This window comes from Falco rusticolus, chromosome 4 (genome assembly GCF_015220075.1).
Source record: "Falco rusticolus isolate bFalRus1 chromosome 4, bFalRus1.pri, whole genome shotgun sequence".
In the NCBI taxonomy this organism is placed as follows: Eukaryota; Metazoa; Chordata; class Aves; order Falconiformes; family Falconidae; genus Falco; species Falco rusticolus.
The window spans coordinates 14,320,538-14,347,562 of record NC_051190.1 but is presented as its reverse complement, the minus strand read 5'-3'; the positions used below and the strand labels follow the sequence as shown (position 1 = coordinate 14,347,562).

Here is a 27,025-nt window from a genome sequence, read left to right as displayed (position 1 = left end):
TTGTGAGTCGTCGAGTGCTTCCGAGAGACCCACAGGATATGCACACACAAATACATACTTAAAAATCAAGATCATTAAGTACGCAAATATGTTTAAATAACAAACAAGCTACTGGAAAGTGGAGAAAGGTCAGAAAATGTGAAATGAAAGCTGCTCTTCTGTTCTCCGCTCCGGCAGCGCCAGTCCCTGCCACAGAGGAGGATATATTAAGAAGAGTCAACCTTCATTTCAAGCGTGCTGCCTTTTGTCCTCATATCACAACATTAACATTATCCCCACATAATTTTGTGTATTTAATTTTACAATAGACTGTGCCAGCGAGCACTGCCTGTAAATATTTGATCACCACCGTTCCTCTAGGATTATCTTATCAAGAGTAAAGATATTAAAATAGAAATCTTGTCATGTTACTGCCTTTATACTTCCAGCCTGAGACTTGATTGACAGAAAATGAACTGCCTGAACTAGCTCTAAAGTGTCTTTTCACTGAGAGCTTTAATGCCAGAGGCTATAGAAAAAAAGGTAGCTAGTCATCGGAAACTAATGCCTTGCTGTAGTTACGGAGCTTTTGTACTGAAGATTAAAAAATATGAATCTACTAGGGGTATTTTTACAAGTGTAAAATGGTGTTGGTCTTTTTGTATCTTTTTGCCATCTCTAATGAGCCTTAAAAAGGGCCTTCCTGCACTTGAATATTTGATGCAGCCTCACCGCAGCTCACAGACACAGGCTGAAGTTTTGCAAGAGTAAGCTCTTGACTTGTCTAACCTACAAAATTTCTTTTTGGTGATAAAACAGATTGTGAGCCAGGACTGAATGTTCCTGCCTAGCCTGGAATATCAAACCACTATAGACAAGTCAAGGTTTCTATTTATGGCCAGTTAAAGACACACTGGTAATGCTGTTTTAATGTTACAAAATTGCCCTGAAATTGTCATGTGTCTGAAAAGAACCGTGCTGCAAATATATAGCCAGTCCCCGGGGGCTTACTCAGCCTGTGCTCCAGCACAAATCAATGAGAGTTTTTGCTGGAGTAAGGACCCAAGCACCAATTCAGGAAAGTACCTAAGCACAAGCAAACTTTAATCACAAGCTCACGTTCCGGAGAAATCAATAAAGACAGAAGCTGGCTGGGGCGAGGGGACGGTGAGGGGGGTGGGTGGCACATCCCTGCAGCGCCTGCACCCGGGCCGGTAAAGGGCCAGCATTTCCCAGCATCCAGAATAAATCTGGCTTTGTCCTGTCATGATCCTGAAGGGCAGGGGAGGGTGGTTAGTTCACAGATCTGTCCCATCCCAATGACAAACTGTAGCCACCAGCATTAAATCACCCCGAGCCTTCAGGGCGGTAACAAAAGTGTTAGTGCAGGATGGCTGAGGCTGGTGTGGCCAGAGATGCTGCAACCTGGAGCGCTCTGCTTTAGCCAGACCCTTCCTCCCACTTTTTCCCCTGCCAACAGGAACAATAACTCTATGAAATGAAAATAATTGGACATTAAGCAGCCTGTTGTTGAGCTGGCATGAAAGGGATTTACATGGGTGGCTCCCATTAACAGCAGTGGGTGGTCCCCTCCACGCTCTCCCTGGGCTCCAAATGTAGAGGAGCTTGCTCCAACATTTCACTTACGAGAAAGGTCAAGAGCTGCGGTTTTGTTCAGCGTGCTCAATATATTCAATTTAAATATACTGGCATGTTCATCAGCTATTAACTGTCTTTGTGATAGCTGTAATTAAACAGATACTTACCTGTGAAAGGAAATCTTTCAAGGCAAACTGACACGCTGGAGGAGAGCAGGAATTTCCCAGGTCTCCGATGTGGGTTTGCTTTGTGTCTCTGCATGAATCCCTCAAACTGCTGGGAGTTTTCCTTTCCCTGCTGCTGGAACGAGGAAGGTTTCATGGCCCACTGACAGCCACTGGTTTCCATGTAGGTAGAAGGCAAGGGGCTGGCCAGATCCATCTCCTGTGTGTCCCTTCCCTGGGCACACTGGGGGTGAGCTGAGCACCAGCAGTGCCGGGTGCTTGGCAGCCCTGGGGGAATAAAAGCAGCTGGGCAGTTTTCTCAACCAGGCAATTCACTTGCAGAAACACCATTTACCAAGTTCCACTTAGAGCCTCAGGGATAAGAAATAGAGAATGAGAGAGAGCTGGCTGCTCAGGAGGTTTTAGGAAGCTCTGAGGTTTTAGAGGGTTTAGAGGCTTTAGCAGCTGGTGGCCTCCAATTCAATGGGTGGTAAAAAGCCACGCACCCTGCTTTGAAAACTTCTTCCAAAGAGCCTGAAATGAAGAAAAACCCCAACAAGGCAAACCAGTACAAAGCAGAGGAAGGAACTGAAGGAAGCAAAAAGTAATTACCTGAGCCGACTGTTCTAATTATATACACACAGCAGACAAACGGTGATAGCAATTGTTGGCACTCTTAAGACGGATAGAAGGGAAATAGAGATACAGTAGAAAATAACACATATTAAGGAATTAGTATTCATTATGCTAAAGAAGGGGGAGGGTATTTACATTAGTCAGAACTCAGGCATGCAGAGAGATGGGTGACAGCAAGAAGAAGCATAGCCAGAAAACCCAGAGCACAGCTGTGATGGGTTTCCCTGGTAGCTGTGAAGAAGGGGGTTGCTGAACCAGGCGTGATGCCACCAGCACCACTGCTTTTCCCTAGAGACGTTCTGGGGCTGAGCAGCACATGCTTTTCCCAAGAGCAATGTTCCCATCAGCCAGTTTAGTCTCCTGTATGTACCTTCCTATATGCTGAAATACAGCGTTTTCCCAGGAGGCTCTGGAGCACCAGGTGCCCATGCACCACAACGGGGTGTACCCTGCGCAGGCAATAGTTGTCCACTAATGGACAGCCCCAGCATTACTCACAGCTTTGTGCAGCTAGTGGCATCCAAAATGTAGCTCCGTCTGCTGCCAGGAAGGCCAGCGCCTTGGTGCACGGCTGCAGGAGAGCACACCACATGTGTCAAGCTGAGCGTGCTCCCTCTTGCCACAGGGCCTTTGGGGGACAACAGGGTGCCCTTGACCATGTTGTACCAGCTGGTTGCAATCTCCTGTGTACTCACAGTCTTCCAGGTCCTTTCGCTAAAATGTTCTGAAGCTCCTTGTGAGTTTGTGCCATCCTCACCAGGTACCATCAGCAAACACCCATGCTGAAGGAAGACAGACAGTCCTTGAAAAACTTCTCCTTTTACCATTACTTGGCCCTATTAGCCAGTTCCCAGCCCATTTCTGAGGTATTCAGTTAATCCACATCTTGTCCAGCATGGCTTATACTGTTAGATATTCAGAGCACGAAGGCAGGGGATCACTGAAATCCTGGAGGAGGAGAACCGTTGGATTTCTTTTATCTGCGAGATCAGTTAGGGATTTCAGGTTAATCTTGCTTGGTAAATCATGTTGCATTTTATCCCATTTGCCTTCCTGTCTCTGTAAATGGTCTTTCTCTCAGAAAAATGTCTCCAAGTTCTGAGTATTGGACCCTGTACACTTAGCAAGCCCCTCTTAAATAGATGCACTACATTTGCCACACTCCATATACACAGTCCCACCCCTGAGCTGTTACACTTGTTAAGCACCCACCTGTGGGTCCATGGGCCAGATCCTTCCAAAGTTCAGGACAGAGACTGCCCACTTTCTGCTGTTGGGCACCCAAGCCTGCTCCCTCGGTGCCTAAAAAAACCCAAAAAGTATGTAAATACCTAAAAAACCCAACCTGTTGCAAGTTCCCACTGGGTAATTGAGTGTCATAAAACCTAACTCACTGTGGGCTGTTGGATTTGGAATTTTGTTTCTGCATACCCTTCTTAACCTCCTGTTTTGCATTCAGTCCCTTTGCCATGTTGCCTTTAAGCCCATGCTCCAAATCTTCCTTCTCAACCAAAAGCCAGGCATTGCTCCCGCTTTGAGGAAGACAGTACAAAACATGATGCTTGCCCCCACACTCCTGCCCTGTGCTAGGAGCCAGCAGCGCTCCAGTCTCCTCTTGCCCTGTGGTTGTAGAAGTTGTGCATTTGAATAATCGTTTGTAGGTCTGCCTAAGCAAGTCTCCCTTCATCCCTTCCTTTCCTGACCTTGCTTTGTTACAAGGGCTTCCGTCTTCGCGCCACTCAGATTCTGCTAATTCTTGGTCTTTCTAAGAAGACATTTTTTCATCCAATTCTGCCTCCAACTCCTTCCTAAAAGTTTTTTTCCCCTTAAACTGAGAAGCACTTTCCAGATCTGAAGCAGGTGGCCTGTCCCTGCCTGCTCGCTGTGCAACGATGCAGATGGTAGAGTGGCACAGCTCCTTGGGTGATCAAGCGCTTTATAAATTTCAAGCCAGGGATATAAAATAAAATGGGGGGAAAAAAAAATATTAAAAGTCTTTCCAGGGAGCACGAACAAACACAACAACTTCAGCTAACTGCACGCAAGGCAGAAACTCGGCACCGCCTTAAGCCTGCACAGATGTTTGTGCCCCAGCTAAACTGAGTTTTCCAGGTACCGCCCGCATCCTCAGCCTCCTCCAGCAGCGCTCACAAGCCCCCCTGAGCCCCATAACCAGAAGGGAAGGGAAGGCTGGAATCCCAGACCTCCCCTGGCATAAACCAGGCTGCAGATCATAAGCAAACCATCAGTAAGTACCTGTACTAAAAACACTGAACAGACGTTTCCAGTCAAATGCAGCAGCTGAGAAGAAAAGCAACCCTTTCCACCCGTGGTCTCCTCTCCTAAGACCTACTGTCACTGCTGGCCCTGGAGCAGGGCTCTGGCTCTATGCTGGCCTCAGCCACTCTCTGCAGTGACTTTTGGGGTAGGTTGAGGCAAGGCCTGTCAATAAAACAGGAGAGGAAAATGAACAGTTGCAAGACAGTGAGCCCCAGGTGCCTGTGTGCACATGCACATCTCCCACGGGCCAGGCTTCTGCACACTTCGTGTTTATCAGGTCTAAACACAGATGAAATGTTGGTCAGGGATGGGGGCAAGCAGATAGAGATCCCATCCTTTCCCTGCAGGGCAGCATGAAGGGACAGGGAAACAAATACAAATACTCTGGTGCAAGCTGAAAGCGAGATGCTACAGGCAACTTTGCCGTGCTTTGCTGGGCAGGGGGGGCAACAGCAGCAGCACCGGCGCTGCAGAGCCCACGGGGGGCCGGCCGCTTCCCCCGGACCTCTTGGGCAGGTGATGTGGCCACCACCGAGCACAGCTGTGCCAGGCACCGGCGCTGCAGCCCTCCCAGCAAAATACATGCGTTAACTAGGTACACATAGACAGATTTCAGGTAGTTGTATATAAAGGTCTTTATAGAGCTGAAAAAGAAATTCTGTTTTTAATATATAAAATGTGTATATATGCATTTCTATATGCATATATGTATATGCTGGTTGTGTATGTATCTATAAAGACCTTTAAAAAACATTTTTATATATATATATACATACAGACGTATGTATTTACACATATATACACCCACATATATAAGACCTTTCTATATATACATATACACATATAATATTATATATACATTTAACATATTTATTATAGACCTCATATAAATATAACCATATGAAGGTACTTTAGAAGGACTTTATATATAGATATGTGTATATTTGTTTATATGAATATGCATATATGCATATAATATAGAATGGATATAATGAATAAATCTAACTATATATACATATCTACTTATCATCACGGTAATTATATGATATACTAATAATAATTATATAATATACACAATTATATGAAAACAATATGTTATATTTTTGTGCTATTCATTGGGTACATTTATACTGTTATAATTCTACATATATTTTGAATGTACATTTTTTAAGATCTTTAAGGTCTTTATATATAGGTATAATTGGTGTCTGTCTACATATGTATACAAGTACACATATATATATTTATGTATCTCAACTTGTGCATATGAATGAATGAAAAAATAAAAGTAAAACGACAGAAATGAGTTTCTGGCATTTGAGTTGCAGCCCCTGGGTAGGCCTGAGGTAAGGTGAGGAGATTGCTCAAATAATTTGGCAGCCTTGTAATGAAAACTATTCTCCAGCTGCTTTCATTTAAGCAGCCCTGTTTTAATAATACTTGCTTATTGCCTGGCAGACACAAATGTGAAAAGATTTAGGTAATAACCTCTAATGATCCAAGACAACACTATATATATACACACAGGCGTATGCACGGACATACCTATACACAAATACACAGACAGACAGAGCAGCTTGTACTTATCTCCGGGAGCACCAGAAGGAAAAGCTGCTCAGGTGGGGCTCTCCGAGGCTGGGCTGGCACAAACAGTGTAGAAGATCAGCAGCCCATCACCGAAGATTATACCTAAATTGTAGGAGAAGAGGAGTAATATAGAAGAGGAGGCATAGAAGTAATATAGAAGAGGAGGAGAGCCCTGTAGCCCTGCACAGTTTTATACATGAAAAGTGTGTATTTGTAAATGAAGTCAGGTGTAACTGGATAAAACCCCTGCAATACGTACACAACATGCACACCATTGACTCACGAGAAGCCGTGGGCAAACAGGAGCCGAGGGGCCAGCACAGCGCCCTGGATGCGTGCGGCATCCTCCTGCTTGGTGCCTGGAGAGGCCACTGGAGCGCGGACATCCCCCGTTTGCACATTTCACTTTTAAATCTGCCAGCTGCTGCTTTGGGGCCTGACAGATGCCCTGACACCTCCTTTCCTTTCCTGGCACCAGCCCGGCCAGGAGATGTGATGCCTGTCTGTCTGATGTCTGCCTGCCCATCCCTCGTGCGCCCGGCCGCTGCCGGAGCCCCTTGCTCACATGCGCAGCCCTGGCTGGGAAAGAGGAGCTGTCACGCCGCGGCACTTCTGTCCTTCTGCAGCAAAGACATCCTGCTGAAAGAAGGGAGGAAATAACATCAAAACCACAGCCGGGGGCTGACAAGCAAGCTGACATTTAACTAAAAAACCAGGTGAGGTGGGAGGAAAAGCCCGGATGGGCAGTTCAGTGTTTGGCTGTGGTTGCAAATCTGTTGGGTGAGCCTTTCTGGGTCACGAACATAAAAGCATTTTCAGGCATGTTCCTAAAAATCCAGGAAAAGTTTTTTCCCCTCCCTCTTTTCTATCTCGTGAGCAGCTCTCCAAGAACTGCCCACACCCAGCAGATCAAGCATTTCACCATCAGCTCCGGCAGAAGCAGGAGGAGGAGGGCAGGCAAGGGTTAAGCGACAGCTTATTTAGGAGAGATGAAGGTGTGCAGAAGCCTGGAAGATATTTTTTTCCCCAATTTTCGTTGGGTGACAGACACTTTACAAGCAGTTCTGCTGTCCCTGGGAATGTCAGTGTGAAATGGAGATCCGGTGGCATTTACAGACTGAAGTTTCTCCTTGTACTCGATGACAGAATAAAGGGGGGAAAGGAAAAAAAGCCAAACCCACAAACGTTCTTATCCGCCAGCGCCTCCAGCCTTGTTTTATGCCAGCTCTAACTCTGGCTGGTTAGACTCACTGCACTGCTTCAGGGAGAGGCGGTTTGAGCTGCTGGTGGACAATGCTGTGTTCAGCTCAAACTATTTCTCACTCGCTTAATTATATCCTGCACTTACAGTTTTACAGAGAACAGATGTGAAGGCTTACCTTGGGACAGATACATTATGTATACAGCATTAACTTCACACCCGTACAGTCCCCATTTTAATTACACAGCCAGTGGGGGACCCGGGATAGTTTGCTGGCAGAGCAGTTGGTTTCATTAGCAATTCCCAAGACCTCAGCTGTCTGCAAGCATCCTCACCCATGCAGGCTGGGCTGCAATGGAGATCCAGCCCATGGCAGCCAAAGGTGAGCCATGCACTGCCTGACCTCCGGGCTGCGATGGCAAGCCCCCTGAAATCACCAAACGACCAGCTGCTGGTGCACATCTACGAGCTTGTGCAAGCGTCAGCCTGAGATTCACCTTAAACACAAGTACTTTGGAGAAAAGCCTTAATGTGACATGAAACGAGAGGCCAAAGGATGTTGAGAGACAACCTGGATGTACAGTGCTGTAGTAGTTTGTCTGATCTCTGACCCCTGTCAGGGAAACATCAGTATGACAGGTCCCCACAGGCTGCATCGCTCCGCTAATAAAAGCCTTTTAGCAACACTCAGAGAAGGGGTTTGATCACAGCCTCTTGCTGGGCTTAATAGGTGGTGAAGCACAAGCTAGCATTTGGTTTTGTCACTCCATTTGACACATCTCTTTGTAGTGACATAAGCAATGCCCTTATGTTTTGTTCGCTTCACAGGAACTCAAAAAATTCCTCTAAATTTTAACAGATCCAAAATTGGGCTAAAATTTTGCTTGTGCTACCATAAAGCAGGGAAAAGGGCTCTAAAAGAGCAGGATTTTCTCCATCAAACCTGCTGCATCAAAGCCAGGCAAGGAGATGGTTTCTGCATTTGTTCCTTCCCAAGGTGAACAGAAAGGCAGGCCATTTTCCTGCTTTCCTCTTTACATCTTTCCCATGTGGCAAACGGCTCCACTGAACCCTTTCCCCACAGCCACCTTTCATTAGCCGGGCTGCCCTTCTCCCTGCCTGCAGCACAGCTGCACTGTCCTCCGGTTCCAGCCCGGGAGAGAAATCATCCATATACGTACGTCAGGTGAAATTAAAATTGTCCCTGTGAGTTATTCTATGACACAAGATAGCACCAGCTATATTAAATCCTATTAATTAATATTTAATTAATTCTTTTCCTTGCTTATAAACACAGAGTGCTACTGCAGAGTACAGGAGCAATTATTATCTGGGGTTCTTCAAGGTATTAGAATTTTTAGAGTCACAAAAGCTGCATATTTGTTAGAAACAGCCAGACATATCTGTCACTGTTAAGAGCCACTCTACCAAGACTAGAAAAATCCTGAACAAACTGCAATAGGTCAACAATTTGCCAGAAATACCAGCTGAATCAGGAGCCTGAGGTTTCATCTCACTGGAACATTACTTATTATGTGCACAGAGAGCCCTGCCTCAGCAGAACGCTGCACATTACTTACCTAAGGGCCAGCAAGGCATGGCTCCTGTTTCGCTAACTTCTACTCATTCAGGCTTAATTCTTTGCTTCGTTATTATTCATCTGCTTTCTGAACTGGTAAGGAAGGGCACGCAGCAGGACAGGCAGACTCTGCCTCTTGTAGCACAGAAGACCTTTGCAGTGGCCCCTGATGAAACACAGCAGTGGGCAAAACTCAGCTGAAGCGGTCGCTGAAGCGGTCAGCTTTCAGCAAACATGGTGCTTGCTGCTCATCATTCACTTGGAAGTGATGAAGAATGTGTGAGAGCGCTTTTCTGTTTGTTGCTGCTTGTGGGGAAAATGCTCTTCCAGCCAGCAGTGCCTTGTGGGGGGCTGCACGGCAATGTCCTTGCTGTGCACTACCCCCATGGCCGGCATGGACAGGGGGATACAAGGGGTTGGGTGGTGGGAGGTGGTGAGCATCCAGGGCTGCCTTATTCCTGCAGGATCCAGCAGTGCTGGGTCCACACAGGGAATAAACTCACCCACCGGCTGCTCAGTATGTCTATGCCTCTTGAAGGGGAGCAATGCCTCTGGTCTCCATCCTTACCAGAGTGACTGCTGATGACAATTATTCAGGCGGTAACTTTCTCAGTGGCTTTAGGCGACCTGGGAGGCAAAGCTCCCAAACAAAAGCCTTGGTGGCCTCTTGAAAAATCCATCTCTCTGTTTCCCTGCTGAAAGTGGAAGAGGAAAAAAAAGAAAAAAATTACTCCTTTACTGAAGTTGTTATGCAATGAGTCATTTGCTGCCTGACAGAAGATGGGCCAGCATCCCTCTCTGCGCCGCAGTGATTTGACTAATTACTTCTATCTGCTTCAGCAGAAGAGCAGCCTCCTCCAGCCTTTCTGCTGTCTGGGTCTTGTCTGTCAGCAGCACAGAAGTGGGCTGCAATGGGAAACAACATCCTTCTGGTTTGGGCGGTGGCATTTTGCCTGTTCCTTACCTCATCTGGGTGGAAGGTCTCAAAATCAAGAGCTCCGACTCAGTGGAAAGCCGAAGCCCAAAAACCCAGAACTGGGTAGATCAGCCTGTAGGCATTCGCGTCTTCTCAGCATGTCATGGTCTCCCATTTTGCACGAATCAATGTCTCCGTGTGCCTCTTGGCTGTGTAACTGCTGGGGCGACAGGTCCTGTGGGGACAAGGCGGCTGCACAGCACAGCCTGCTGCAGCACTCGCAGCGGTCGAGCCTCCCTGGGAATTAAGCACAGTGCAGACGCTAGTTAGACTCAGCCATCAGGCTTCATGGGAAACAGTATTGAGTTTTAAGGTGGTATTTTCTTTTGGCTTGAGGCTGATGAGTTCTCCTTGAGGATCTGGGGACTGAACTGCCATAGACCTGGCTTGAAAACGTTGCCCACTGCAGCTGGGCAGGGGGCGAGGACAGCACCCAGGCACGTGCAAAGTGCTGTTGTCTCCTCTGAGCTGCTAAATGAGGCCCGGGACTTCCACAATTGTTAATTAGAGGCAAATGTTATTAAAGTAAATTAGAAGAAAAAGGCAGCTGTGAATGCAAACTTATTATATTTTTACACTTGTTTAAAATCACAACTGTGATTTTTAATTATAGTGGATCAAAGAAAATAACCACATTAATCCAATGTAATCACGTGCGAGCTGAATTGATAACAACATTGTATTTAATTGGCAGTAAGCTCAGGCAACGTTAAATACAAATGAAAAGCACTGACACATTCTGAAGACTAATTAATATGACAGACTGGTAGCAAATGCATTGTTTATTACTCCTAATTTCCAGTAGCTGGTTCAACACCATTTTGTTACCATGATCCCCAGTGCTGTGTCCATCAATGCATGATATTTAGAAGGAAAATTAAACGTGATTTATTTTAAGGAGGAACAAAGGAGTTCAAAGATAATTAAATTATGTATTTCAAATACCAAGCTGCAGATAAAGAGCTTTAAAATACAGGGTTTTTCTCCTTCCGACTATAAGCCCCCTTTATATGTGCACATAATTCACGTTAACGTGTTACGTCAGTGACAGAAGACACTTTTTTCCCCACACATCTTAATGCAGCTAACAAATGGTGATATTTCCAGGGGCTGACACAACTCCCAGTGAAGTAAACAGAGGGATTACCCTCAGGACCCTGCCAAAGCCCAGCAACTCACTGGAAGAAATTCCCTTGGATCCAGTGGGCTCTCAATCATATTCTAAGCTTTTCGGATTGGGGGCTGTTATCTTTTTTTTTTATCCTTAGAAAGTACCTAGCAGGAATGAAGAACATTTATTCAGGAAAAGTCTTTTAAATACAGTGTCCTGAAAGTTTCCTAAAGCTTTCCAGAGAGTCGCACGCATTAGAATTCTCCTACCCTGACTGCACTACCTTCCACAGTTGGTTATGGACTGTAATGGCATATATTTGTCACACCTTGTTACAGCCTTGGTCAATAGAATAATGGAATAATCAATCATCTATATTTTAGTGTGAGACATAATAAATACAGTGCATAATAGTCAATCAGATCTTCACCAAGGAAAAGTTGAACAATTACAGTGGTTGTCAATGGTAAACTGCCTATGATAAGTATGCAAACATTGACCCCAAGTGTTACACTGAGAACATGGAAATTAAAATCATCTATCTTACTTGATTCAAAGCCTCCCAGATAACAAGGATGGTATTTAAGGAAAACCTTGGTTGGACTCAGATTGCTTCTTTCTGTTAGATTAAAATTAAATTAAGTCAAAATTTAGAAAATACCGGTTTAATTAAAGATACTTCACTAGCTCATAAATTATAGCTTCTCTGTCCTGTTGCGAAGTGTAAGTTTGATGTTAGGTGTCAGAGCTGCAGAGGATTCCTAAAGGTTAGTTCACATTTACATGCCATCCAAAGCAGAATTCTAGAAACAAATGACTAATTATTGAAGTTCCCAAATTGCTACCCCAGTCTGCTCAGCAAATGCAGTCTCCCTGATTCCAGCACAGGCAGTATTTTCTTCAACGGCTTAGTCCAAATATGCAAAATAAGATGGCCAAAAGAGACCTTGGCCAAAAGCAGACGTGGGCATGGAATCAAGCATGAAAATATTAATAGATAATCATCCAGAAACTAATTATGAAATGTAAAAAGTCCAGCTATCTTACACAGACCACTGCAAGGAAGAGTGTTTCAGTTTCATTAACACAGCAGCAGAAGGAGAATCTTTGCAAAGTAGTTATCTGAGCTTCTTAATGCTCTTTACCAAGGTACATTTGTTAGCTAAAGCGACATTCATTTAAATTAGAGGAGTGAAAAAAATAAATAATTTAACAGCGAAGGTGATAACTCACTGAAACATACTGTAGATAAAAGTAAGAAAAAAACCCACCAAACACAGGAAGATCGAGACTGATGCCTTCCTGGAAATATGCTGGAGTCCAGTGCACATTACTGGGTCATCTCTAGGAAAATGGGCCAAAATAAAATGACTGGTGATACAAAGCAGGACAGACTGGAAGACTTGGTGACTTTTTCTGAAAGTCTTCTTCTTAAACTTCTTCTTAAAATGCACTTGGTCCAAACAGAACTAAATGGAGTGGCATTTAAGCAGACTCAGATTTAAGCCTGAGGCAAAAAACACTCCCTGGACTCTTCACCTTTCCGTAGCTGCGGCAGCAATAACACCGAGCCCTCCTGGCGGCATCGCCACAGCAGCAATGGGTTTGTCCCAGCACACGTGGCCATGGCAGGCATTTTCCTTCCTAATTGCAAGGCTGGGTTACAAAACCCAACCTTACCCTAGAGGGAATTTAAGCATGTGTTTAACTTAAAGCTTGTGCTACCATCCTGCTGACTTTGCCCTCCGCATATCCACGGTGGTGAGCAGAGGGGAGCAGCCGTATCCACCATCAGTGCTTACACTGCTATCTGCTGAATTGACTGCTGTACTGTAAAAGCAGCCATTACAAACCAAAAGGAGCCTGACAAACACTCCCTTTGAGACTGGAGCTATGCTGGGTAGCACAGATGCTCATCGTCGGCTTGCTACCAGTAACAGTAGCGGTTTCAGTCAAGATCCCTCCAACACAGACTTGAAAATGTTTGGCACCGAGGTAGTGGGTAACAGATGCCCATTACTACTGAAGAAGACTGCTGAAGATGAAGGCAGGGGAGAGGTAAAACCCTTGGCTCGAGGGAATTTGGAGAAAAACTACAGACATTATTGATTTGCAGCATTGCCGAGAGGCTCCCTTGCTGTTAGGCAGTGCTGGCACTCAGTAAGATGCAATCCTGCATCCAAAGAGTGTCTGTGATTGCCTGAACCAGGGCTAAAGACACATCAGTGCATCCTGAAATGTTTAGAAAAGCCTCTTATATACTGACCTAGCCATTAGCAGGGTGCTGAGCGGCAGAGCAAGGAGCGAAGCCCTCTGGCACGGCTCTCAGCTGCATTGTACCACATTTCGGAGAGCTTTGCAGAGCTGCCAAAAAAATCCCTCTAGACAGTTTAGAAACCCCAGAGCTGATTATTCAGATAAGCCACCATGAGATAATCTCTGATATCATCAGAAAGGGTGCAAGGCATTGTCACATGAGGGAGAGAGATGGGAAGGATGTGAACTCTATTTAAGCGGTCCCACGGTAAAACAGCTTGCAGCCAGCACACAACTTACTGTCAGCTCTCTTTGAGCGGCTCCTTTGATTGTGCTGCTCTGTGAAGGAGCACTTGTCACTTTTTATCGAAGGAGAGGGGAAGAAAGCAAGGCAGCCTGTTGCCAGGAGAAAAGATGCCACTCACTTTAAGTTAAAATATAGACAGCTGCAATGCCCTGGCTGCTGGTGATCGAGGACCAGAAGAAGTGTGAAGGAAGTATCAATGCAGGGCAGGAAAAAGAAAACAGCAAGAGACTGGAGCAAGTGCAGAGTGGGGAGGGACGGGGCTCCAGGCTCCCTGTTTGTGGCTGGTGGTGTCTGAGATGCCTAAGCATGCGGGGGGAGAAAACAGCAGCGATCTGCCCTTCAAAAGTTGGCAGCCGCCTGTCAGGCGGAAGCAGCGTTGGTAACACACCGATGTTTTCGTTACTGCTGGGCAGCGCTTACAGAGCGCCAAGGGCTTCTCTGCTCCTCACCCCCCCAGCAGCGAGGAGGCTGGGGGGGCACAAGGGGTCGGGAGGGGACACAGCCGGGACAGCTGACCCAAGGGCTGTCCCACACCATATGGTGTCATGCTCAGCATGTAAAGCTGGGGAAGGAGGAGGAAGGGGAGGGATATTCTGAGTGATGATGTTTGTCTTCCCAAGTAACCGCTACACGTGCTGGAGCCCTGCTGTCCTGGCGATGGCTGAGCACCTGCCCGCCCATGGGAAGTGGTGAATGAATTCCCTGCTTTGCTGTGTGTGTGGCTTTTGCTTTACCTATTAAACTGTCTTCAACTTAACCCACGAGTTTTCTCACTCTTAGTCTTCTGACTCTTCCCCCATCCCACCTGGGGGGAGTGAGCGAGCGCTGTGCAGGGCTTAGCTGCCAGCTGGGGTTAAACCACAACAATGGCCCTTGTACCCAAACAGCCACGGGACACCTGGGCTGGGATAAAAGCACACTCAGGGTGACCCACTGTGGAGGAAGGTTTTAAGTCTTCTTATTATAATAGAGCAATCGGCTGTTTGGCACTGCCTTAGCGTGCGCTGGTTACCCCTTACGGCAAGTTATCCTCAACACGCGATGAGCTCTAATCAAAAGCAAGAAAAGCTGCACAGCACAGCCTGTCCTGCAGCCTCTGCCTTCCCACATCATCAGGCTTGGAGCTGTTCAGTGAAATCCACCTTGGGGAGCTGGAAATCCCTCGCTCCTAAGCAAGAGTATTAAAGTACCGTGATTGTATCTTTGTAACCCAGCAAGCAGAGGAAAACAACCTGGGGAAGGTACAAAGGCTCAAGCAATGTGAGCGCCCCTTCTCCCCCCCCTCGTTTGTCAGAATTCTGCTTGTTCAAGATAATAATCAGCAAACAGAAAACCCTGCACAAAAAGGCTCAGGCAGAGAAAGCCCAATTTCCCCTCAGCCTCTGGTGCTTCTGCTAGGAGTTACTTTGGCATATTAAAAGGCACCAGAAATGACAGCAGTAACTGAAAAAATGGAGGAAACAGCTCCGCAGACATAGAAAAGACAAAAATGCAAGGCAATATTACAGTATCCCGGTTACCATGGGGCAAAGCATTTCCCATTGAAGCTGGGAAAGCTGATATTTAACAGCAGGATCCTGCAGACTAACCAATTCACTTCCAAGGTTTTTGTTGCTTATAGCAAAGCAGAAAATATTTCTAGCTATTGTTTTCCTAAATTCAGCTTCATCCTTGCCTGATTTGTCTACAAAACCTGTGCAATTTCTGACAAGACTCTCTGGCAGCACTTGCCCATGCACACTTTACAAGGTATATTGTGTTTCCCTGTTCTAGTGCACTGGCAGTGAGACTCCAACACTTTGTCCCAGCTACCGGATTTTGAGGATCACATCCCTCTGTGCAACTAAGATGGGGAAGGGGTTAGAGCACAAGGCTGATGAGGAGAGCTGAGGGAGCTGGGGTGGTTCAGCCTGGAGAAAAGGAGACTCAGGGGGGACCTTATCGCTCTCTACAACTGCCTGAAAGGAGGCTGGCATGGGGTCGTTCTCCCAAGTAACAAGCAATACAACAAGAGGAAACGGCCTCAAGTTGCACCAGGGAAGGTTTAGATTGGATATTAGGAAAAGTTTCTTCATCAAAAGGTTATCAAGCATTGGATTCCCATTGCTAGAGGTATTTAAAAGGTATGTAGATGTGGCACATAGGGACAGGGTTTAGTGGTGGGCTTGGCAGTGCTGGGTTAATGATTGGACTTGATGATCTTAAAGGTCTTTTCAAACCTGAATGCTTGCAGTAGGTTGACCATGGCTGGATGCCAGGTGCCCCCCCAAAGCTGCTCCATCACTCCCCTCCCTCAGCTGGACAGGGGAGAGAAAACATAAGAAAAGGCTCGAGGGTCGAGACAAGGACAGGGAGATCACTCAGCAATTACCGTCACCGGCAAAACAGACTCAACTTGGGGAAAAGTTAATTTAGATTTTTACCATTCAAATCAGAGTAGGATAATGAGAAATAAACCCAGACCTGAAACACACCATCCTCCCACCCCTCCCTTCTTCCTGGGCTTAACTTCACCCCCGGTTTTCTCTCCCTCCTCCTCCCCAGCGGCGCAGGGGTGCAGGGAACGGGGCTGGGGTCAGTCCATCACACTCTGTCTCTGCTGCTCCCCCCTCCTCAGGGACAGGGTCCTCACCCTCTGCCCCTGCTCCAGCGGGGGTCCCTCCGGCACAGCCAGCTCCAGCGGGGGTCCCCGCGGGGGCACAAGCCCTGCCACAACCCTGCTCCAGCGCGGGCTGCCCGCGGCTCACAGCCTCCTTCGGGCATCCCCCTGCTCCGGGGCCCTCCCGGGGCTGCAGGTGGGGATCTGCTCCCCCTGGACCTCCCTGGGCTGGGGGCACAGCCTGCCTCACCGTGGGCTTCACCACGGGCTGCCGGGGAATCTCTGCTCTGGCGCCTGGAGCCCCTCCTGCCTCCTCCTGCACTGGCCTTTGGTGCCTGCAGAGCTGTTGCTCTCACATATTCTCGCTGCTCTCCCCAGCCGCAATTGCTGTTGCGCAGGTTTTTTCCCCTCTTTTTTAGATACGTTATCTCAGAGGTGCTACCACCGTTGCTGATGGTCCATCTTGGAGCCGGCTGGCGCTGGCTCTGTCGGACATGGGGGAAGCTTCCAGCAGCTTCTCACAGCAGCCACACTGCTACCAGAACCTTGCCATGCAAACCCAGTACAATGATTCTATGGTTATATGATTTTAAGTGTAGGAATCACAAATGGTGTATCTGCCCTGAACTGATGATGGATAAAGTCTCTAAAATCACTTACCCACTCATTTTAGCGGCATTACGGCATGATTAACTTTGTGTGCTGCAGAGGGTGGATAAGTGGAGGTCTGATTTTTCAGATGGTTCTAGATGTCATCAGTCTGCTAGATTTCATAAAGTATGTTGCGTACGCTCATGCTGCATTTTTCCTTTAATATTAGCACAGGGGCTCGCTCTCAGATTCCATACTTCTGTTGCTAATATCAGTCTGTGTCTCACGGCAGCACATAGCCATCCATCCCGGCAGTGGAGAGCAATCTATAAGAAATTACACGTACATTTGGCAGCAGGCAATACCAATGTCACCTTCTAAACAGGCAACCAAGGGATGCAGGAGTAAACAGAGCCTTTTCCCTGGAAGCAGAGGAAGGTAGTGACTCCAAGTCCTGCAATACTGAGTTATCATCTGGACCTGGCTACATTTCCCTGGGACTCGCTTCTCTTCATCATCTCAGCCTCTAGCGGATAGGTGACATATGGACATCTTCATGCTCCTGGCCATCTTGCCAGAGGTCACAGTCATTTTCTTTTCCCTTGGTAAATTGGGGGTGGTTCCTGGAAGCATCATGGACTCTTCCCATCCCATCAGCCTTTTGAGCTCATTAGCTCTCCGCTGTGCACCAGCTTTGCGTGGAAGGACTTCAGGAGCAATCCTGCCAGCTTCAAAACTGTTGGATCTTTTCAGGCAGTAAAAACCCCATCGCTGTACAGGGCTACATCGTGCCACGGGCACTAATCCCCCACCAGCACAGGGCTGCTTGGATGCGGCTCTCTGCACAGAGTGCCGAGGAGCACAGGGGACCCCCCAGCATCCCAGGGATGAACAGGCCAAGGCAACAACAGAAGGAGCAAACACAGCACAGGGAGCAGTGCCGCAGTCTGCAGGGACGGGCCAGCACCCATCCCTGGGGACGTGCCACACAGAGCCCCCGGGACACGCAGCCAGAGCCATGGCACGGTGCCTCAGGACACGGGGTGTGCATCACCCATGGGGCAGTCCTGAGCTGAGACAGCATCTCTGCTGTGTAAAGAAATGAAAATACTTTTTTGTTGTCTTTTCAGGATTTTCCCCCCTTTTTGTTTTTAAGAGGGAAGACCACAGATCTTGCCTGTCCCAGGAAATATGTTATAAAACTGCAATTTGCCTGTCTTGGCTCTCACACCCTAGCATTGACCCTAAAGATGAACTCCCACGAATAAGTCTAATCCTCTTTTTCATGTTTCCCCAGGCTAATGAATATTTATGAATCGTTTCTCCAGAGGCAAAGTATGGCCCTTACAACCAGCCATGGTAGTTCAATTTGTTTTCTTGCCAATTCTTCCAATTGTTTTTTTGTTGTTCTTTTCGAAACTTTGGGGGGGGTGGGGGTGGGGGGTGGGGAGAAATATCTCATTCCCAGTTGGTTCTTATCAAAGTGTGTAGGGTTTTTGTTTGGTTGTTTTTTGTTTTTTTTTTAAACTCAACTGGTGCTTGGAGACTGTCCAATCGGCTTGAATGATTAATGTGGTGCCACTGACTTGTTTTGTGTTTGTATTAAAAACCCAAAAAAAACACAATTCATGTTTTCCAAAGAGCCAGTTAGGTATCTCAGATTGACCATGCCATGTAAGTTTTAAATTGTTCTTTGTGTGCACAAAACGTCTGACAAAAAGGAAGCATTTCCACAGAGATGAATGGAACATTCAAGGTTAGAGACACAGGCGAAAAAGCAAAAATACCACCTCTCAGCAAGCTGTGTATTAGCCTATAATCATTCCAAAGCCACGTCTTAATATCTTACATTTGTTTGAGGGAGAAGATTTGTTCTTTTGCCTACTATCCATTTAGATAGTCTAAATTCAGTTTGAATAGCAAAACAGCTTTCCCAGTTTAGCTGCTTTACGAAGTCAAGGTCATTCCCCTCAGAGAAAGATCAAGATCCTCTATAAGGGAAAAAAAAAAAAAATTACTCTCTTCCTCGATTGATCTACTGAACATCATTAGCAGAGGGTAAGAGATATCTAAACACGCTCTGTGGTCCATTGACTTGCACAGGTGCTTTTTGAGCATGAAACAGAAGGAAGTTATGCAATTACCTTGAGGAAAAAAACGTTCCTTTACTGGTATTTGGAAACAAAACAGCATTATGAAGGGGGGAGGAGATCCTGAAGGACTCTTACAAGCTGCATGTTTGAGAGTCAAACGGCAAAGGAATGCAGCTCTATTGATTTGCATTATGTGCTGCTTCCCAAGTGAGAGTTCAGCCTTTTATAAAGTTTTTCATCCAATGTTTTAATAATTTCTGTAGAAGTTTGACAGCACTTAATAGCACATATTTATTTAGAAATAGTAACTCTTTGTGCTTAAACTCATTAGAGAAAGACATGCCATTGTAATCCTATCACTCAGAGCCTGCTTGGTGAAGCATGCAGGAGCCACAACCAGGGAGTGCAACTTTCACACCAGCCAAAATATATTGCATTATAAAACCCCGAACAACAAGAACTATGGCATTCGTTTTCATGATTTTATCCTTATGTCAGGGGAAAAAAAAAGGTCATTTTAAAGCCTGAAAGTGAAGGGTAGACTTTCCCAGATTGCTTTACTGCAAGAAGAAAGCCCATTACCAGGGACCCAGAAATTGTTCCAGGGGTTAAAATTACTCACAGCCTCCTCCACACGCTCAGCACTAGCCGGGGTGGGGAGACAGGCAGGCGGGCTCAGCTGCGGCATGGTGGCCAGGGGATGATGCTCCCCATCCACTGGCACTGTGGGCTCCCCCCAAGCACGAGCCACTTCCTCCGATTTATTTGGTAAGACAGAGGACAGACCCCCCAGGGGTCAGCGACCATGAACTTTGGTTAGGGCAGCACTGCAAACAAGAACGGGGCAGCAGTGCCGGTGCCTGTGGAGGCTTCAGCCAGAGTGCCCCGAGGAGGTGCCACCACCAGGGTGACTTACCCGCTTGGACTCCCAGCCTGGTCCGTACACAAGCCCTGTGCTGCCAGCCTCGAGCACACAGAGACATCTCAGAGCCTCCATGGCATCCCTCCCACCCATGCATGCACGCATGTGTGTGTGTGTAGATATAAAATAAACATACACACATCCCTCAGTCCCTGCCAGCTAAACAGCAAGAGCCCAGAACTTTCCCTCGCAAAGATACTTGGAAATGTCCTGCGAGGGCTCAGTTACTTTTAAAGTTCAGCTCCTTTTTTGTCCACTGAAAGTTTAACCAGTGATCTCTTTGAAAATAGCCTTTTTATCCACAGTAAGCTCAAAAATCCAGGTGGCTCAGCACCTTCAGAGGACCAAAGGTGGTCTTGCTGTCTCCACCGCACTCACAGCCAACAGTGCCAGCTCTGCTGGCCCCAGCAGGTGTTGCTGGGACAGGGCATCACTCTCGGAGCTGCTCAAGGAAGGACCAGCACATCTGAAACTTGCACATCTGGGAGACTGCAGTGCTTGCTACCAGTATCCCAAAGAGACCACACCACAGAGGCAAAACAGGGCTAAACCAGTCCCTTCTGTCTCCCTGCCTGACCACCGCCTAGGCCAAGGGGAGAATAACCCTATTAGGGTCTGCAAGTAAAGAAAAAATAATAATAAAAAAACCTTTTCTTTTTTCCTGCCTCCCTCGCCAGCTGGCACAGATCACTGATACCCCAATTCATAGGGTGCAGCTCCCCACACCCACATTCTCCCCCACCACTAAAAACAAGTCAGTGGGCTCACATCACCCTTCACCCATGGCTGGAGGAGACGCCCAAAGAGAGAGCAATGCTAAACAGAACCCAAACCTTAATGACCCATTAAAGAAAAACCTTGCAGAAAGCCCCATGAGGTCCCCGCCTGCTCCTCCAGCACATGCATCAGGCAGCTCTGTCAGCATATTTGCTGGTTATCATTGCTGTAAATCAAAGCAGAATTAGCATAATTGTTCAGGTCTGGGGTTTGTTTTTACTGAGGTCATAAACAAGCTGATGACACTGGGGTGTTTTTTTTTTTTTACACCAGCTTGTAATTATGCTGGTAGCCTAATTTCCAACACCCTGCTCATCTGTGCTCAGTCGCAACAGTGTTAAAGGCAACTTTCTTCGAAAGAAAACCAGTTGTTCCAGGAACTCATCTGAATTCAGCAATATTTCTGTCAATCCAGTGGGCGGCCTTTACTTCTGCCTTCCTCAGGAGACAATCATTGCCTGCTGAGACTTTATGCATAGATTGCTAACTTGCTGTGCATATACTGATGCAAAGAATGAGCTTTGTAATTTAAATAACAGACTGTGGAATTGATGACAGACACAAATATGATCATTCACCCAGCTGCAGAAAACTGCAGCTAAGGCTCCAGCAGGAAGGTGTATGAAACATATTGCTTTTTCAAGGACCAGAAACACAGCTTACAACCATGGCCATGAGATGTAGGACACCGTATTTATGCATGCAAAATAAAGCAGAACATAGTGAACAGCCCAAACCCAGAAGCTTTTACCTGGTATACTGCTCTGAGCAGACAGGCCTCTCTCCATTTACTCACCTGACTGGATCTTCAGTCCAGCGCTGCTGCAAAGTGGAGATGTTTGATCTTACAAGGAGACTGGGGAAATAAAGTGGGATTTGGTAAAACCTTGGTGGAGGCTCCGTGGTCTCTGGGAAGGGCAGTTGGGAAAACCCATCAACACAAGGATGGAAGCACCTGTGTGCTGGACAGGGTCATACCCACCAACACTGCCTGCACCAGCAAAGCAGAGGCAAGGAGCTCCCTCAGCCTCCAAACTGAGATTTTGCCCCTGGACACACTGCAATTTACCCCCAGACATGGGCTCCCCAGCTGGCAGTGGGTCCCACAGCCACCCCAGCACCTGCACTGAGCATCCTGGGGACCCACAGCTGGGCCGGTGCACTGGGACCATCCCTGAGAGACAGTCCTGTGCAAGGGGGTCACATTGCAGATGAAGCTCTGAGAGACCCTGTTAGCAGGCACAGTGATGGAGGGCCCCTCTGAGGGTGGACAGGGCTCACAGGTAAAGGAGAAGAGGGTGTGGGTGGACACGAGCACGGGCCAAGGCTGGGCAGAGCCACAGCACTGCGTGAGAGAGCTGGTCCCAGTGAGGATTCATCTTGCAGAGCAAGACAAGGGCACTGCAGTCAAGAAAAAAAGACAACAAAGGTACAGAAAATTATTGTAAATACCTGTTCAGGTAAAATAAGCATCCTTAATCTGGTGTGTCTCATTTGCATAACAACAAAGACTTATTTATTTTTTTTAAGGGTGATAAATACATTTTCTTTTTGAAAAGAAACAAAGATTCTGACAAGGCCTTTAATCATCAAATCAGTATAAACAACATTATAATACATTAGACTTGGAAATGATAAACTGTGATTATGCTTCAACTAATTAAATTAGTACTGACAGCTTTCAAAGAATAGGAGAAAAAGGCAAAATATATCACTTGCTTTCAGGGATGATTTTTTCCTAGAAGTGGTGAAGACAGACGAGCTGTAAGCTTTTTCCATCTGGGAATGAGGATCCACACAGAAAAACACCCACACCTGAAACACAACCTGTCTCAACGCTTACCAGGAAACCCATTTCACAACTGGGAGCTGAGACGGGTCAGCTGTGAGTAATAAGCAACAAGTTAAAGTCCTCCTTAAAATGAAATCCAAGAAGTGTGCACTGGAAAAGACTAATTACAGCCTCTGTGCTGCTGAGTGACAGCTACCAGGCTTCTGGCAGTAACTTGAGTTTCATTGTTTGGGGAGATGAAAGCCTTCACTCGGCTGGGGAACGGCATAAAAACAATTCATAAACAGGAAAGAGACAAACTGTATTTATTCATGAGTAGCAATAATACCCTTATAATAATTTAGAGTTGCTATGCAACACACAGGTCCAAACCTGATTCCTGTAGCGGCAGCAAAGCAGATCATCTGCTGGCTTTGGTAGGACCTGGAGAGACCCTGCACAGCCACCGATGACTGCGTCCAGCAGGGTATCCCGGCTACTGGGGCTAAATACAGCACAAGCACCTTGACCACTGCTGCACACAGCTATATTTCCATGCCAGGGAATAATAGCAATTGTGGAAACAGGAACCCCTCCCAACCCAAACTCTTGTCATGTACAACACTTGTCAACTTGTCAAAATGTTACTTTCTATAACTGAGCTTAATTTACATGTTAATATCACCAAAAACGATGGTGTGAGAGGGAGAGAGGAGACTGAGGAGAAACTGGGGAGAAGACATCTGAAATTTCCATTTGAAATCTTGTCAGAATTGGGAATTCTGAAATATTTCAATAAGCTCAAAATAGAGTCCATTCATTAATTTTATTAGCATATCACAGCAGGACTCTCCAGTTACACACCAGCTTTTAATCTTCCGGAGACCTGCAAATGGCTGCATTTGGCTCATGACAAACTTTGCCTGCTTTGGTTTTGCTTTTTTATCACTGAAGTCCCACCTGTGCCTGCAAGACCCAAAGATGCCACAGAGTCAGTGTTTCACCCTGCCAAAAACCCGCAGCACGGTGCACGGCAGGGCAGCCCGCAGCCTCACCAGGGCTCGCAGGAGACACGCTCGCTTCCCAGCACGGAGGAGGTGGCCGGTTGCAATTAGAAAGTCAGTGTCTAAACGCAGTGTGGGGAAAAGAAGCAAAAGTAGAAGTGCTGCTCTCTCAGCTGTGGGAGCTGGAAAAGAAAGCGTCACTGCTTGTGTTAGCAGGGCTGAGGGGAGCGTGTGGCAGAGGATCAGGCACCGTGAATGGAAAAGCAGCTCTGGGCTGAGCATCGCCAGCACCACTGAGGGGTTTCCAGCCCCCATGGATGGATCTGAGTTGCCCTTAGGCCGATGGGGTTGTGTCGGTGACAGAGAGCTCCTGCCGTGTGGCAGCCACACCGACAGCTCCCAATCTGAGTATTCCCACTCCCACCACAACCACCGCTTTCCTCCTCCTCACCTGCACTTACACCTCCATGTAAGAATATAGCAACGAGTCTCAGCTGACCCAACCAGCCTTCCCCTTTCACAGCACAGATCTGGGATTTTCAGTGTGTTCTCGCTTATCACCTTTTGCTTTCAGATGCTGAACCCTCCCTTCCTCGGAAATTTCTATTCAGTGGTGCAGGCCCATTCCCATGATAACTGGGCTTGGGGTGAATATATGGAGAGAACTGGGTGGAACAAAGCCAGTCAGCTATGTGTGTTTATCTGGGAAGAAAGCTGGGGAAGGAGGGGAATCGCATTGCTAATATCCGTTCAGCATCAAAAACTAAAACATGAGAAAACAGTTTGCTCTGCAAATTGCAGCAGCCAACAAGCTCAGCCATCCCACATTGCCACAGGTCCTTGTGCTTTAGCTGCCCATCCACAGCACAGCAAAATCAGTAAAGCTTGCAGGATTACTCCATCAATTCAGTTTAGGAGACAGCAGAAAACAGTATTTTCTGTATTTAATTACTTTGTAATAATGGCCTGTGTCATCAGTTCGGTATTTGTGCTTTCCACAATGTTCCACTGTCAGGGCTGAAGTAAAAGTAAAATTAAAGCTTTCTTCTGACTCTTTGTACTTGGCCACATCACATCCTTGCAAAGATGCCTAATCAATTCATTTGTGCATGAAAGGACAGATAGAGCATCCTTCCCGAAGGGGCCCTCCTAGCACAGTCAGCATGGGAGCAGAGGTGACTTGGAAAGGGATAATTAAAGGAAAACTTACCCAGGACTTGCAGGTACAGTTGCGTACCTTCAGAGAACTGTGGGCAGAGGTCCTTCTTCTTCCCTGTCCCCCTACCCAGGGCTCATGGCTGGGCATTTTGAGCAGCTGTGCAGCCCCAGAATGGGACACCCAGAGATACCGCTGAGCACGGCCAGGGATGTGGTCTGCAGACCCCTTTCCCTCTGCAGTGCCCTTGCCTGGGCCATGAGGGGACGTGGACCCATCAGCCTCAGTAGGTACAGAACACTCAACTTTAAGAGCCACTGAAGTCAACTTTCTGTCCTTCTAATACACATCAGATAAACAAACCATTTGTAGAATAACAAAGAAGTATAACCAGTGCCAGAAAAATTCCTGCAGCCAGCAAGTCTCTCCTGCATATTTTATCTTATAATCCACTGCACTAATACTTAACCACCACACCAAGCAGGTGGAAGTTTGAGGGCCATTGAGCACTGTGAATTTTCCCAATGCATCACAATTACTAAAACACCTGTGCTAAATAACTTTGCGCTGAGCCACTGTGAAAATTCACAAAGTGCTCAATAGCCCTTGAAATTTCTCATTTCTAACCAGCAGCGGAGTGGCTGAGTGCTCACACATCACGCCGCCGCACAACCTACCTAAGGACACTGGTTCAAGACCTCGTAAAGGCCCTTTTCTCCTCGGCTGGAAGTTATGCTGTCCCTGTGATTTTCAGGCTGCTCCGACTTTGTCTCTGCAATTACACTCACTTGGAGCTGGTGAACTTCTGTGTGAGCAGACTCACACAGGAGACAGCCCCAAGCTCCCCAGCAGCTCCTCTGTCCCTCCTGCCCAGCCCAGCCGCCTGTCTCAGGACCTTCCTTTTCTTTTTGCATAGCCAGGGTAGATGCCAAATTAGAGGCACCAAAACCCCTTGGGCCATGACAGGCTGATCCCAAGCTCAGGACTGGCTTCTTTGCACTCTCCATTCCGTTCTTATGGGGACACCAGAGAGGCACTAAGGGCTCAGCCTGACCCTGGACACAGCAGCAGCTGAGGAATAATTCAGCCCTGGGATGCACAGAGCAGGACAAGGCTCAGCGGGTGCCCAGAAGCTCTTTAGCCATGGTAGAAGGCACGAAAGACTGCACAAGACCCTGCTGCATCTGGCTGGAAAGGAGGATGAGAACAAATTGGAGGGGTTTCAGCAGACAGAAGCAAGAAGAATAGGAGGTTGATAAACCTCACTTACAGAGGGGAACTACAGACATTCAATCCATTTAGTCTGTCCCTAGGAAGGTTAAGAGGTGACCTGAGAGCGGTCAGCAAGTGCCTACACAGTAATAAGTAATAAGATGAGGCTCTTTAATCTGACAGATGAAGGCATCTTGAGATCCAGTGGCTGGAAACCAAAGGCATTTCTACAAAGAAATACAATTATTCTTGGTGCAGAACATTTAAGGTTATTAATTAACCACTGGAACAATTTACCTGAGGATGCAACAGATTCTCTGTCACTTTAGCTCTTTAGATTGGACCTCTATGGGTCATCTGAAACTTTGCCAGAGTGTCTGGGTTTTGAAGACTGGTGGGGAGAAGGCGAGGTCACGTAGGAAAAATCACTGGTACAGGCTACTGGGGCCTCCTTCGGCAGGGCTGGTGAGGAACTGGAGATCTTTGGAAGTCAGAGAGCAATAGCAGCCAGCTGCTCCTGTATTAGCTACAAATACAGCAGGGAAGTAAAAGCACAGAGAAGTGAGAACCATTTGGAAAATATAATGCATCTTATTAGATGTCCCTGGAGCCCTACAGGGCAGCCCAGGGCTGTGCCCTGCCCCTGCTCTCTGCCCCTTTGCTGCTCAGAAAAGAGCAGAGCAGAAAACCATCTGCTCACAGATGGAGGCTGAGCATGGCCCCTCCGTATCCCAGTCCTGCCATTCCCACCAGGGGTTATGAACTGCCCACAACACAGCCCGTCGTGCTGGGCTGTGGTTTCCACACACCGGCTGCTCACCAGCGACTTCCAGCTCATCCATGGGACTGGCAGATCATCACTTTGGTCCGGCCTCCGAGGGTAAGTGAGGGTAAGCTCCTGAGGGACCGCTCAATTCGGCAGCAACGCAAGGTACAGCAGCGTGCGACTGCAAAGGTCCTCAATCCTTACAAAGACAAACTGAAAGCGAGAGTTCCAGTTAGAAATGTACATTAATAAATTGGCCTGGTTTTCCACAGACAAATGCAATGCGCTTCACATTACGCACCCCCACATCCTCACCTGTAGCTTCTCAGTGCAGCCCATAGCACAACCTCAGCTTCTCAATACTGCCCTACCACTTGTAGCAAGCTGCCACGATAACAAAGCTGAACTTCTACAGCCAGTCTGTTGATACAAGTCCTGTAAACCTGATTTTCAGTGTTG

At 47.1% G+C, this 27,025-nt stretch overlaps 1 long non-coding RNA gene across 1 annotated transcript; it reads right to left on the bottom strand.

The window, feature by feature from the left end:
• Positions 1 to 6,419: 6,419 nt before the first annotated feature.
• Positions 6,420 to 26,764, bottom strand: LOC119147575. Its single transcript, XR_005104081.1, has 5 exons — positions 26,621 to 26,764; positions 16,935 to 26,326; positions 9,990 to 10,238; positions 9,594 to 9,720; positions 6,420 to 9,191 (listed from the first exon to the last, which is right to left on the bottom strand). It is a non-coding gene; the product is annotated as an uncharacterized LOC119147575 (long non-coding RNA).
• Positions 26,765 to 27,025: the final 261 nt, after the last annotated feature.